The sequence below is a fragment of the Rutilus rutilus genome (assembly GCF_951802725.1).
Source record: "Rutilus rutilus genome assembly, chromosome: 14".
In the NCBI taxonomy this organism is placed as follows: Eukaryota; Metazoa; Chordata; class Actinopteri; order Cypriniformes; family Leuciscidae; genus Rutilus; species Rutilus rutilus.
In genome coordinates, this window is record NC_140219.1 from 33,137,935 (window position 1) to 33,153,857 (window position 15,923).

A 15,923-nucleotide genomic window follows, 5' to 3' on the forward strand; every position below is an offset into this window, starting at 1 on the left:
AAAAAGAATCCTTGACAAATGTTTCCTGTACAAAGTGTTACAGCTGGCCCCGGGCTCCCCTATAAAGCACACATCAATTAGTCCCAATCAGATTGCTTTAGTGCTTGTGTTATTTTGCTATTCTGTTTTTTATATTGCCTTATTGGTTTTATATTGTGGAAATGCAATTCACATAATTCAATAGCAAAAAGCTCTCTCTAGATGTCCTGGAAAGCAGGGTTACTCACACCCCCTCTCTTGCATGTGTGTGTGCGCTTCTGGTTTCCTAGTAACCCGCGCCTGTGCTGGCGTTCCCGAACACTCAAGCGTGTCCGCGCAGCGCGCACTCGTGAAGCTCGTGTGGGGAGCTCACGAACACGCAGGACCAGAGCATCAGGAACATACACGCAGGAAAAACACAGGAATGTGACTGGAGTGTAAAGGATGAAGGATGCGTTCGCTGGAAAAGGTCACACGAAATGCATGAAGAGCAGTGGGAGGAAATCTTAACACAACTGCAACGGATTACCAATAAAACACACGTATCATGGCTTTTTTTTTGAGGGAACAGGAATACCAGGAATGGGGGATTTGATATTTCACCAAAGCAGGTGAGTTGTTTATGAGGATAATGGTTGTTTATGATGATAAGTTATTAGTCACCGTACGAACAGTCTTGAGAAGGCGGTGCGCACCGCTGTATGTCTTTTCACAAGATCTCTTGTGCCAGGATTGCCACTTGACAATTTGGTGAACTTGAGTGTTGCTTGTGTCTGTGGTGAGGAGATGTGCAGTTCTGTAGATGAAGAACAGCTGAAGTGAAGTAGACAGGCTGCGATGCTGGTAAAAGTAGCAGGAGGTGAGGATGAGGATCTCTTGCACTTGTTACACCCCATCTGCACTGCAAGCGAGCGACGCGACAAAACTAGAACGTCCCCCCCACAAAAAAAAAAGAAAAAAAAAAGAGCGACGTTCTAGTTGCGTCGCGTCGCGTCCTGCCGCTCGCCTAAAAAAGTCTTTGATTGGTCGACGTCGGGATCCCATCCGCAAGCTCGAGAGACGCGTCGCGTCGCGCGCTAGAGGTCTGGACGGCTGCGGTGATTTGAATAGTTTTGTCGCGTCGCTACAGATGGCGTGTTATTTTAAGCGTCTTCCATGACGCGTTCATGTTACGCGTGGATTCCATTACGAGCTGATGATTGGATTCATGTTTTGTCTTCAGACTTTGAGACTACTGTACATTTAATGTCAATATTTTACAGTTCATTCACAGTTATATGGACAGTTTGAATAATAATAAAATCCAGGGTTTTTAGAAGCGTTTCCATGCAATATGTACACATATAAATGCAACATGCCAATGGGTAGCAGATGAACTTTTTTTAACCACCTATATTTCTTTTAATTCAATTTACGTATTTGTATAAGGGAAGGTGTATCTGTAACTGGTCTCCATTTCCTTTAGGTTTCTTTTTAAATTGAATTAAAATAGCAAATGGTCCTGCTGTGTGACAAATACATTTTTTAAAAGTACAAATATGCCATGTAGCCTCAGCTAATATGAGCTCATAAAAACTGCATGTATAGAAATCATAGAAGAATTTGAAAAAAATGTTGTTTGAAATAGTTTTAAATGAATTATAGCGCATGTCACACCATGGGGTGCTTCTAAATCATTTACTAGCAGCTACCCATATTCAACAAATGTTTTTTGTTTGGTTGCTTCATAAGAACAAAAATACTGCATTATTAAATAATGACATGTTAAACTGGCTTGTGTTAGTGCTGCTCATATTTTCATTTAAGACAGACTTAATTGGCTTTACAGTTTTAAGACTGTAAAACTGTAGTTTAAATACTTGGATGATGATTTGCACTGAATTGCAAAGCAAAGAGCGAGAGAGAGAGAGAGAGAGAGAGTGAGATAGTGAGATGTGCCTTGGAGTTGTCATGGTGATTTGGTGAATAAGCAATTGTCCGTAAAGGCGACGCATTAAAAGGGTTTGCTGTTGCCATTGCCTATCAGGGGAGAGCATATTTCAGCTCGGGTTAGAGTTGGGTTCGGGCTAGGCTTATTTCGTTGTGAGACAATACATTGCAACTTAAGTGATTGTGATTGGTGGAAGTGAGCCTGGAAGTGGATGGTATCTCCAAAGAAAGCTTAATTCCGTATCCCTGCCATTCACGCTGGTTTATCCTGTGTTTTTATGCAGAGAACCTGTTTATGTGCTCTGGCATTTAGTGTCTTGAAGGATTATGCACGCTCCTGCTTTTGAATTTCCTCTCTCTACCAATGTCTTTATTGGTATTTTGGCCTCGTACACTGGTATTTTTGAAGCAGCCGCTGATTTAAATCTGTTCTGAATGACACATCCGAGATCTGAGCTCTTTGTGACGTCTGCTTTAATGTTAAAGAAACAAGTTGTTAGAAATATGCTGGTGTTTTTCATGCAGACCAGATAAATCCAGAACAACTGTAGCAATTTGTTTCCAACTTCTAGCTCTAGCCTGCACTTGGGCCATCACATTTATTCCTAAACTGCAAATAATAGTAATAATAACAACATGTATTTAAACAATATTTTTGTTATGTTTTCTAGTAAAAAAAAAAAAAATCTGAACATGCTTTAAATTCAAGATAAATGCACAATAAATGAAAAATGCATACAATATTAATGCTTGTTTTCAGGTTAGAGTTTTCAAGTAGAGTATGAACTTTCCTAGAAAAAATGTCATTAAGGGTAAGAAACATTATATAGTATAACATGTAGTCTCTAAAAAACAAAGTCTTAAAGGGATAGTTCACCCAAAAATGAAAATTGTGTCATCATTTACTCTCCCTCAAGTTGTTTCAAACCTGTATGAGTTTCTTTCTTCTGCTGAACACAAAAGAAGATATTTTGAAGAATGTCGGTAACCAGACAGTTTTTGGACCCCATTGACTTCCAGAGTATTATTATTTTTTGTTTCATAATATGGAAGTCAACGAAATAAATCCATACATGCTTGGAACATCTTGAGGGTGAGCAATGATTTTTGGGTGAACTATCCCTTTAATATCTTATGCAGTTTGGTATCCTATTTTAAAGATATTTAGATATTTTTTATTGAAAAATTAGACAAAAAAAATAAACAATAATTATAGAGCATATAACATACATGTTGATCCTGAAATAACAGCTAATCATCTAATTCAATTGTATGTTAAGGTCACTGGTAGGATTTGAACAGTTAATGGTTTTAGTTGGGATTATGGCTGGGTTATTTGCCAGGAAAGTGTCCCATTTGGCAAAATCGCCGTCACCCACCTTTCCCACAGTTTGATGTATAAGGATCAAAGGGATTTAGCTTCATGGTCAATACATCTTGAATATGCTATACTGCAACAAATCATTGCTAGTAGCTACTGGGTTTTTCTGTCTTGATTGTTACTGCAATTTTCCATACACTGAATGATGGGAGCACTTTGATGTCATGCTAACAGAAAACAAGAAAAGCCCTATAGCATCAATCCTGCTGCCGTAGTCTTTCACTGTTAGATCAAATCAGGTGATCTGTTCTCCGAGTCACCTTTACTGACCCCCGTGGCTGAAAAACACTGGACTATTGCCATCACCCAGATGAAGGTCACTCTGACGACAGTAATTCATCTGCCTCTGTGCTTCAGCTTAAAGTGTCTGAACGCAAAATACTGCACAAGCTGCTAGAGAACCCAAAGCAAACAATGACTGGTGTGCTTTTCTGGGTCAGTTTACCTGCTGAATCTGAACTGACTGAAACATCTTGATCAACTCTTTTAATGGATGAGAGAAAACATATATATATGGTAACACTTTACAATAAGGTTCATTAGTTAACATTAGTTAATATATTAACTAACGTGAACTAACCATGAGTAATACATTTGTTACAGTATTTATTAATTCAGCCGTTCATTGTTAGTTCATGTTAGTTCACAGTGCAATTAACTAATATTAACAAGATTTTAATAATGTATTAGTACATGTTGAAATTAACATTAACAAAGATTAATACATGCTGTAGAAGTGCAGTTCATTATTAGTTTGTTAACTAATGTTATTAGACGGCTCTGTGGAATACTTGATTCTGATTGGTCAATCGCGCCATCCAGCAGAATGTTATTCCCAGATAACAACCGCTGAGAAAAGAAACACAGGCTCATCTGGGTTACTGAAGTCAGCAGTAACGCTTGCTAGGAACGTTTTTTCTTCGTGGAAGTTTTGCAATATGGTGAGCTAATAAAATATTAAAACTCAGTCAAATCAATATTTTGTGTACAGTTATTTAATTATGCCATCCAGTATCATGGTCGCTCTCTCTTGTTTCATACAAACGCAGCTGCTGCCATTTTGTGACTATTGTTTTGTACACTGTTGGATTATAAAATACAAAAAGGAACGATTTTAAACCAGTTGAATCTGAAATCAATATCTCTTATCTCCATAATTATGTATGTGGTGAAATGCTGTGTAATAAGTGGTATGACTGTATGCCGTATCGCTTTAAAAATGTCTGTCTAGTTTGAACTTGCCGCGCTGCAGCTGCTCTCTCCGCGGAAGCTTTGCGTTTAAAGACCTAATAAAATAGGTCAACTCAGATCTCAGATCAATATTTCGTATCTAATCATTAACTTATGAGGCAAGTAGCAGTGTAATAAGCAGAATAATATACATCCAGCCGCTTGTTCTTCAGGCTCCGCCTGTCGGGGTCCTCATCACCCTGTCGGGGTTTATTCTGAGAGAACAACCGGCTGGATGTACATTATCCCTTACTTATATACAGTATATATATATGTACATGTACATTCCAGACACACAATGAGCCCTTTCATTTGATAGCTTTATGGGTGTCATGAAATGATCACATTTCACCCCCCAAAAAAAAGAAAAAGAAAATGAAGCCTATTGTTAGGAACAGGCTTGAAATACTTGAAAATGGCAAGGATAATCTTCACTACAAAAGCGTCCAACAATTGTGTGTTCAAAATGTACAAAATATTGATAGACAACATGCTGCCCATTTCTCTTGCAAAACCTATTGTAGTCGAGCTCAGTTCCTATATACGTTTAAGCTATTTTAAAATGGATAAGTTCCTCTTTTTCACAGCAGCCCAACAGTGATACACAGCAGCGTAAATAGCAGAGAAAGATAATAGGCTTGATTTTACAGATCATTTCAGCTTCCATATTCCTTTTGCTTTTATTCTGAGCTGAATTTAATGGCTCTCTGTGAGGATGTGAGCTGCCCTTGCCATTTGAAAGGACTGCTGGTGCTCTCTTGGTTTAACTTGCACGCGAATGCATTTGTATAAAGCACACTCGCATGCACATGCTTAATGGCCATTTCAAAGATTTAATGTCGAGCAGTAAATCTTGCACACATGTCTTTCAAAATGTCTCCTTGTGTCCTCTACAAAACCCCTGAGATTTTCTGTCAACCAGACAGGTCAGTCCAGGCTTATTACAACGAAAAGGATTTTTAAAGGAGCTTTAGGCATTTGTTGGATGCAACAAAACAATTTGGCAATTCAAATCTTTTAGAATAAACTAGGAGTGTGTAGAAACAGTTTTGATTAAAGGCTAAAAGGGAAAAGTCCTGTTGAAAAGATAAGCCTACATATCCACTTCATATCAGTCTCTTGGCAAGCGAGATGCCACTAAAAAGCAACAGGAATGGAATCTAAATGTTCTCGGCCAGCATTCCTCTGACCATGCCTCAAAAGATCTCTTATACTGCAGACTAAAGCACTGCACTTCTCAAAAGGACAAGGATGCCTTTATTCCAGGCTCCTTATTTCTGATCTATTTACCAAAGAGTAGGACAAATGACCTTACATCAGCTATTTTGCAGAGTTATACAAATGTGAAGGTTCTGCTTTTGTTCAAACGCACGACATGACTGCAGGTTGCAAGGTGCGTCAAAAGTGTGAGGCTACAGAGAAACAAATCAATTAGAGGACAGAAATTGAATAGGCATTTAAAATGTCCCCCCGTGGTGAAAATCAAGTTTTTAATGTTGTTTATATGTATATGTGGTGTTTTTAATATGCTTTAAGACAAACCATGTGTAAATTCATAAGTCGACAGCATTGCTGAGTATTTTCTCCTTAAAACTGCAGTGAACCAAAGACAGTCTCAAAAACACGCTTTGAAATCGCTGGTGTTTCTGACGTCACAAACTACCTTGTAACCAATCAGATCAACGTGTGATCGTCAACCAGTGGATCTCTGAGCTGAGTGAGTGAGTGGAGGCGGGGTCATTTGCATATTCTTAGAAGCAAGGGTGTCGAGTTACATTCAAGCTATTTTAAGGCATGAATCATTTTTCTTTTTTTCAAGGAAAAAACTTTTAAATAATATGTAATTTTGGTGACAAAAATGAGTTTTAAGGGATAAAATGATTGACTACAGGGGGACTTTAATAATTGTTCATTCATATATATAATTTTTTTAATTATTATTTTTTTTAATCTGATTGAATCAATCAATTGGTTTTTGAGTCACAGATCGAATAATTTTTCAGATCAGCAAAAAAATTTAAAAGAACAAATGTAGACTGCTGTCACTTTAAGACCGAATGCACGGATCCAATATAATGATACACATCTGGTTTCTTTCTGAATAGTTCTTGTTCACTTAAAGGAATAGTTCACTCAAAAATGAACATTTTTGGGTGGACCATCCCTTTAAGACTGTGTTTACAAATATTTGCAGTGACTGGTATTTGAGACAGTTCAAGTGCAAGGAGATGCAAAAGAGGAATCAATTTGTGGGGCCTGGTCCATACAGATCACTAATCAACTACAATCCGTTTAACCACTACACACACACACATCAAATCTGGTCTGCAATATGATTGGATGAGCCATGTTTAAAGGTGTTGCAAACGGGCTTATTGTTCCCTTTCAAGGTAACTCGCGCTGCGTCGAGAATCGACACATTGGGGAACGCCTTCAGCGTGACGCGTTTGAAGCCTGTATGGAACTAGTCCAATCTCGATTGGTGTTGCGTCATTACGTCACTCGTGACGTTGCATGCGACGGTGATGCGGAAGCTATAAAAGGACGCCGGATCACAACCGCGTCAGCTTTCTGGTCTTCAGCAAGCGTACTGTGTGAACTGTACGTCTTATTTGGTGTTGTTTGTCTCATGTTGCACTCAATCACTATTATTATGGCGAGCAAAAGACAAGGAGATAAGCAATTCAGGCAGTGTGTGTCCCCTTGCCCGCGCTATTTGAGCGAGGGTGACACGCACTCGTTCTGCGTTGTCTGGGAGTGGATCATGCACGGGCAGCGCTCGAGGGCGCTGTCTGTGCAAACTGTGATCAAATGCCCCTGAAAACGCTCCGCTCCCGCCTGAGCCTGTTCGATGAATCAGGCCAGGCTCGCGCTCCCCGTGGATCAGGTCCCGCGTCTGTCGAGGCAGCGTGGCACCTGCATTCATGGAGATCGCAAATGGAGCTGGCAGATGATGTTGAGACGGCCTCTGCCTTTTCTCAGCATTCAGCAGCCAGCTCCTTTGGTCCCGCGCACGGGTCAGAAGCCTGCTCTGCGGCTTCTTCCGCTCGTGACGTGGACCTGATGCTCAAACTATCTGGCTCCGAGGAGGTAGATATTTTGAGCATCGAGGCAGGAGAATGTGTGGACTCGCCACCCCATTCTCCTGCATTCGAGGAACTGCTGGAGGTTGTGACCAGGGCAGTGGTCTTATCTCTCTTATCTTATCTCTCGCCCAATGTTGCATCGTCCCTGAGGGCTCCAGCGCTTCCCTCCAAGCCCTGCCGTATCAGCCTTGGTAGGGAAAGCATATATGGCGGCAGGTTGGGCTGATGCATGCCTGCATACGATGGGGCTTTTGCAGGCATACCAGGCCGACCTCCTCAAAGAGGTGGACGACAGCGGGGAAATCGCCACCTGTCACACTGTCACCTCGCACCTTCACGAAATGCATGGATGCCGCTCTAGCTCCATTGAGACTTCAAGGCATTCACATTCTCAACTACATCGACGACTGGCTCATTCTGGCACAGTCAGAGGAGATGGCGGTTCAACATCAAGATGTTGTTCTGAACCATCTGAGGTGCTTGGGGTTAAGACTCAATGTCAAGAAGAGTTCACTAATTCCTCTACAGATAACTATTTTTCTGGGGGTAGAGTGGGATTCAGTTACGATGCGGGCATAGTTGTCTCCTGCTCATATAAACACCATCTTGACCACAGTAACAAGTATCAAGCTAGGCCAGACCATCACTGTCAAACATTTTCAAAGGGTTCTGGGTCTCCTGGCAGCAGCGTGCAACGCGATTCCTTTTGGCCTGCTGTATATGAGGGCCCTGCAGTGGTGGCTCAGGACCAGAGGGGTTTTCCCGAGGGGGAACCCATTTCGTACGATCAAAGTAATGCGCAGATGCCTTCTTTCTTTGGTAATGTGGAAGAAACCGTGGTTCCTGTCCCAGGGTCCTGTGCTGGGAGCACTGTGTCAGAGAAAAATAGTGATCACGGATGCATCCCTCACAGGCTGGGGAGCGGTCATGGAAGGCTGCTATACCAGGGGTCTTTGGAAGGACCACCATCTTTCGTGGCACATCAATTGCCTGGAGATGTTGGCAGTATTTCTGGCGCTCAGACATTTCCTTCCGGACCTCAGAGGCCATCATGTTCTACTGCGAACAGACAATATGTCAGTGGTCTCATTTATAAATCGACAAGGGGGCCTGAGATCGCACCCTCTATGCAGACTGGCACATCAGGTTCTTCTGTGGTCCCAGGGCACACTACTCTCAATCAGAGCAATGTTTATTCCCGGGGACAAAAATGTGGGAGCAGACATCCTGTCGAGGCAGGGGCTGAGGCCTGGGGAATGGAGACTCCACCGCGAGACGGTGGAGTTGATATGGAGGGAGTTCAGTCAGCCGGAAGTGGATCTGTTCGCCTTTCACGAGAACACTCACTGTCCGCTCTGGTTTTCCCTCACGCATCCAGCTCCCTTGGGACTGGATGCCATGGTGCAGGCGTGGCCGAGGCAACGTCTGTACTCATTTCCCCCGATCGCTCTGCTCCCAGGGGTTCTATAGAGGGTCCGGCGGCACGGGATCAGCTTACTCCTAGTAGCCCTGTACTGGCCGGCCCGAGTATGGTTTTCGGACATCATGGCTCTTTTCTCGCAGGCCCTCCGTGGCAAATCCTGATCAGGAGGGACCTTCTTTCTCAGGCCGGGGGCACAATACTTCACCCCTGTGGAAGCTGTGGGTCTGGCCCCTGAGGGGGACCAACTCGTAAATGCTGGTCTCTTAACTGAGGTTGTTGAGACCATCTTAAACTTTAGAGCCCCCTCCATGAGGAAACTGTATGCATTAAAATGAAATGTATTCAACTTATGGTGCAGAGAACATCAGTTGGACCCAGTTAACTGCCCTGTGGCTTCAGTGCTGGAGTTCCTCCAGAGTCGCTTCTCTGACGGGCTCTCCCTGTCCACGCTTAAGGTCTATGTGGCGGCTGTAGCTGCCTTCCACACGCCTCTAAGGGTGGGCACCTTGGGGAGACACCCACTTACAATATGTTTCCTTCGTGGAGCTAGGAGGATGAGGCCTGTCATCCAACTCAGGGTCCCCACGTGGGACCTGGTTAGTGGTTCTTGAAGGGTTATCCCTGGCACCCTTCGAACCCTTGGATGAGGTGTCTGAGAAATGTTTATCTTTAAAGGTAGCTTTCCTGCACGCTATTACGTCCCTAAAAAGAGTCGGGGACCTGCAGGCGCTATCCGTTGCTCCCTCTTGCCTCGAGTTCGCTCCTGGTAGAGTGAGGGCTATTCTCCACCCCAGACCCGGCTATGTGCGTAAGGTGCCGACAAATGCAGCACGATCTATAATTCTACAGGCTGTAACCTGAGAAGGGAACGAGACGCTGCATCCCTCGGCCACACTTCCTGCACTCCTGAGAACGACTTGCTTCGACCAATCAGAAGCTGATGCTGTTGTGATCCGGCATCCTTTTATAGCTTCCGCATCACCATCACATGCGAAGTCACGAGTGACGTAATGACGCAACACCAATCGAGATTGGACTAGTTCCATACAGGCTTCAGACGTGTCACGCTGAAGGCATTCCCCAATGTGTCGATTCTCAACGCAGCGCGAGTTCCCTCGAAAGGGAACGAGGGTTACAGTCGTAACCTGAGACGTTCTTCACTAACAACAAGTGAAGAAACTAATTCGCTCAAAAGTCAGTGTATTTAAGCTGTACTACCTTATAGTAACTTAGTCAGAATTTATAGAAACTTGATGTTATATAAACTTTATTGTGTCTTAAAAATTTCAATTATTAGACATATAAATTAATTTCTACATTAATCCACCAGGTTACTAGAAACTATAGAGTTAGTTTAATGAAATATTCATTGGCAAATATAATAGTTTATTGTGATGTATTAATAATTACAAATTTAATCTACTTACTGAGCTTTGTATTCTTCTACCAGATTGCTTTTTTTTATTTTTTTATGAATTAATACAACATACAGAACAAGTGGTTATGGGGGTTAAACACACTTGTATTATACACCTCTTCACTATGGTGAAATCACTGTGATGCCTCAAGGTTTTATTCTAAGGTTGTGGAATACATATGGAGTATTTAATAGTCATATTTTTACAAAGAATATTCATAGAATATTGAAACTGTATGCTGTGGACAGAGAATATTGATTGCATCATCATTTAGTTCAATTAGTTCACTCATTATACCACATAAAACTCAAAGAGCAGCGCTAGAGTAGACCTTAAATCAGTGTGACAGCATATTACACACAGTGGCAGTGAGAGCCTCTTATTGGTTGTTTCATGCTTAGAAGAGACGGCTCTAAAAATGCATCATGCTCCATCTATCTGGAAGAGAGAGAGAGAGGAAAAATAATCTAAGAAAACTAAAGCTACTCTATAGAGAACAAGAGAGATGGAGACAGTTCCATAATGACAGCATTGTGTGTGTGTGTGTGTGTGTGTGTGTGTGTGTGTGTGTGTGTGTGTGTGTGTGTGTGTGTGTGTGTGTGTGTATACATGCATATTGTGATGGTAGCCCAACAGAGGTTGAGCTTGTGTTTTATATATTTATATATTTGATGTTAAGGACAGCGCAGACATTGTGCTCTGGAGTTCTTTGGATAAATGAACAGAGATAAGGCCTTGCGAGGCTCTTCCCAGAGGCTATCATTGATTCCTCAGGGCAGCCTTTTAAGAAGCTTAGTAAAAGCTGCTAGCAGGAAGAGCATGTAGAATAGCACAAATGGGCCACATCTGAACGCCTCCATCAACCTATATGTGGGTCACGACCATTAGGGATTTAATAGCACTTCTTTTCTTCATCCTTTTGTTAATTTTATATGACCGTAATGGGTAGCACACTGTAACAAAAATCCTGTTCAATTTACTGTTGGAAACTGGCTGCTGTGGTTACTAGAAACTCGGTGCATGAGAATGTTTCAGGCACTATGTAATGGCAGTTTGGTGAATTGTATATTTCACAGCTCATAATACGTTCCATTAACTAACAGAATGTTAATATGTCATCCTACTTGAACTAGTAAAATCTGCTATAAATTAAACATTTCAGAATTTTTCTTTCCCCATGAACCATGGCTAATAAACATTATTATTATATTACCCACACAAACACAAAACATATATCACACTACAGTAATGCAATAATAAATATAAAGTAAAAACATGTTACAAAAAACACTTTACATAACTGTTTTAAGAAAAATAATAAAATAAAATAAACTATTTAAGTATGATGCATCACACAGAGACTTCTGGGAACGTCATTTTAGGTACATTTTTCAAACACTGGGTATTTCTTAAAATATTAAATTCTAATAATAATGTATGTCAATCTACTTAAATTATCTGCCAATGGAGTAAGAAAAATAATCTTGTTCCTGTTTTACTTTTTTGTCTTAACCCATTGGCAGATAATTTAGCTTTTTTTAAAGCAAAAAAACTCACTTAATTTTGATTTATTTCCCCAGAAAACAAGACATAATATCTAATGCCATTTTACTCATCTAGTAAATGCGTCTTGATTTAAGATTTTTTTCATATTTGGTCTGGAAACGAGAAAATACTGGAATACTAAGAACATTTCAGTGTATATCATATCAAAATATGTAAATGTGAACAGCTTTATTGGACATTCAGATCTACAGTTTATTAAAATACAGTATGTGGGCACAGATTAGGAGATAAAACAGATGTGAAGTGTTGACAGTTTGGCGCATTACGTCAGCTAGGGACATTTAGTGACTTTTTGAGCAGGCTTTAGGTACTTGTCATTGAAAATAGTTGGCAATGCTGAACCAGGGTCGAAGGAAACTTCATTTCCCAGAATGCTCTTAATTCAAACTCTGCCAGACAGCATGAAGCAGCTTGCAAGATGGAAACCATTCTTAAACACACCACAGAAAAATTAAAATCATGAATTAGAAGAGAACCGATTCTTCAATTCTTTGAAGAGACAAATGAGTGATGTAAGTGCGATCCTGAAGACTTGCCAGAAATGTGCGTAATGGGTTTTACCCTTGGCATACAGTTTTAAAGGCAGTCCCTCCAGTTTTTGGCGATTCCGCGATCGCTGAATACAACGCAAAATCAACAAAACGTCGCATTTTTTTGCGATCCTGCATAATTCCTAATTCAACCGCAAAATAATCACAAAAATGAAAAAGACCTCACAAAACATTAAATTATAATCACCCAATTGAAATATCTCTAGTTTAATTAAAGTTTCAATGCATTTTTACGTGGATACAGATGTTGCGAGAAAAGGGGAAACTCCTTTTCCTCGATTTACTGAAGCCTATAATGTAAAACGCATTTTGCAGCTGCACAGCTAGGACAGTGAGTGTCTGGCTCACTCATTGGCTGTGCTGCGGCAACTTCACATCCAATGGCGCGGGCGCCTCTGACGTGTGCGCCAATGAGCTAGCATCACACCATTACACATCAGAGCCCGCCAAGGGGGCGCGGCCTTTGCTTAGTCCTCGAAAAACGCCGTTTTAGCAGGTTTAACGACTGAAGCGACAACTTGCCAGGTTACTATAGTGTGGCTGGCTATGCAATACTCGTTCCCTACTCTCAGGGAACTGAGGTTACGATAGTAACCGAGTAGTTCCCTTTCGAACGGTAACTTCGTATTGCGTAGCTATACGCAGTGGGGACGCCATGCAAAATGCTGCACTATAAGTAACTGGTTGCCTTCTGCAGCTCAGGACCCCTCAACTCAGGATTTACACACAGTTCTACAGTATAAATTATTACACCTGCTGTTAATATTTACATAGGTCGGGTAGAAAAGTTGCCCATAGGTTGTTTTAAAAGTTAATTTGAATTTGATTAGACCAAAATAAACAAGCTTTATGCATTTTGTTTGTGATTTATGTCATGTATGACTATTGTGCATCTGACATAATACTATTATGGTAAATGTGATGTCCTAATTATAAAATATAAAAATCGAAAACATTTTCACAAATTTCTGGAAATTACCACCACAAAATCAGTCATTTTGATCGCAAAAATCACACAAAAAAATCGTGAAATCCTGGAGGGACTGTAAAGGCTCCAGTGTTTCAAATCTGTCTTTGGAGTCAGACTGCTATTTTTCACGTCATCTTTTCTGTTCACAGTTTTAAACCAAGGTCAAGTTGTACCTACAACCCATTATTGAGGAATTAACATACACAAGCCACCAAACCTTGTCAAATAACGGCTGAAAGTAGAAGGTCAGGCCGTGCTGAAACAAGTTGGGTTTGTGAATTGGAAAACAGGGTGATAAATGAGAGCGTTCTGTCTTGCGTATGTTAGCCGTGTGAGATGTTTGATATCTGGGCTGCGGCTTATTGAAGTCTCTGGTCAGCCAGAGCGTTTGCTCCAGGGTTAAAGAGTGCAGAGAGATGCTTGCTGCTTGGTTTGCAGTGGCCAGCAGGGTTACCCAACACATCAAGCCCACACTTCATCACATACAGTGTCTGTTTACTGAACACTAACTCAGCTGTGATAGAAGTGGGAGGGTGAGACCTTTGAAGTAAATATGTGCTAAAATAACCCATCATTCCATCTGCATTCAGGGGGTTTATGTGACGTACTGGTTGCATTAGGAGGACTGATGTTTGTCAGATGATCTGACTTCATGCTGGAATGGATTGGATGTCAAATAAGTGCTGACGTGGTTTTCACTACTACTGTTTCTTACACATACACTGTCAAAAATTATCATTTTAACAGTACAAGACTACAAAGGTAAAAGCCTGTTAATGGTAAGTTCCCTGACTATAGGGCGAGATTTTTTTAAATAAATGAGACATTTCATGTAATTGTACAGTTTTTGGAAGTGAAAAACAACAAGTCATCTTATAATTTATAGTGAAAATCCATAAATTGACATTCCCAGAAATTCCTTTGTGACAGATCACATTTGAAATAATTATGTTTTTTTCTTTTTTTTTCTTTACATCCTATGCGTCACATCTGTTTTAGGTTTTGGTTATCTTCATGCTTTTGTCACAGTCATGAATCATGTGATTCCCTGTTCCCTCATGTGGGGCACGTTCAAGTTCAAAACGGTGCGCAGTGTTTTGCTACGGTTTCCGGGTTGAACGTCATGTTTCCTGGAAACGGCGTGCACCGGTGTGCAATGGGGTTTGAGATACGTTTTCTCTTGTTTGGTGGGTGTGTCAGAACTGCAGTCCAATCAGCAGCAACATGTATATAAAACATGTGCATTAAAGTGAACTCGCACAATGGGTTCAAGGAAAGTAATTTACAAATGTGTTCGATGCAGCTCGGTATACGCAACAACTGAGGATATTAGAAGACATGTTTGTTTTATTGTAAAAAATATAGGATATCAACATAGCCTAATGATGTATTGTTTATATTTTTAGCTTCATTGCAAGTGTATGACATTTGGTATAGAAATAAACAATGGTAATTAAGTGCTTTTCCTAAAAATGAGAAAGAAAATACAGGGTATTAAAACAGTATGACCTACAAATAAAGTCAGTATGTGAGGCTAAATAGATGTGTTTTAGTCTGAATTAGGTGAGATGTGTGCTTCCATTTCAGTTTCAGCAATCCCTTCACTCTTTTGTTCTGGGCGGCAAGTGCAACTGTAACATCGGGCATATTTTGTAGTATTAAACACATATTTATACCGACTTCATCAGGCTCAGAAAATTCTTCACAAAGAACACATAGAATGAGCCTTCTCAGCTGCCATAGTTGCAACTCTTGCGTCATCAGAACAGTGTGTTCAACGCATCACCGTTTCTGTTTAAAAAACGTTGTGCAACGTTTTGTCGGGGCTGAACGCAGCCGTGATCTTCCTTTGTTTGGTGTGTTTTGTTCTGATTGGTTCATTGTTTGATTACTCACAGGTGTATCTTGTTTAGCATTAGTCATACCCCTGGTTTCACAGACAGGGCTTAAGACTAGTCCTAGACTAAAATGTAAGTCTGAGCTGTTTCCACTGAAATAAACTTGCACTGACTGATCTTAAAAATATATCAGTGCCTTTTTAGTTTTAAGATGCACATCGGTAATGTTTTTTTCTAAGCATGTTTATAAAAATTACTTAAATGTCCTAATTAAGTTGGCTTGAGAGAGCCAACATATTGAAATCCTATTTAAACTTATTAAGTTGGCTTGAGAGAGCCAACATATTGAAATCCTATTTAAACTTATTATTATTATTATTATTATTATTCTGAGACTAAAATTTCTATATGAAACTCGTCCTAGAGCTTTAACTCTACGTACTCCAAACTCGGCTCAGACACTCAAACTTTTCTGACTAAGTGTGCTATCTATTTTCAGACTGATCGGACTTACGGTTTTCCTAAAAATGACGATCAAAACTCGGAAAAACT

The 15,923-nt window shown here is 40.7% G+C and overlaps 1 protein-coding gene across 2 annotated transcripts in view; it reads left to right on the top strand.

The window, feature by feature from the left end:
- The first annotated feature begins 309 nt into the window (after positions 1–309).
- nlgn3a (neuroligin 3a) overlaps positions 310–15,923 on the top strand; it is a 212,715-nt gene continuing 197,101 nt past the window's right edge. For both annotated transcript variants that reach the window (XM_084430000.1, XM_084430001.1), the window contains exon 1: positions 310–590. The gene's annotated coding sequence lies outside the window, so the exon portion shown is untranslated. The remainder of the gene's footprint in view (positions 591–15,923) is intronic.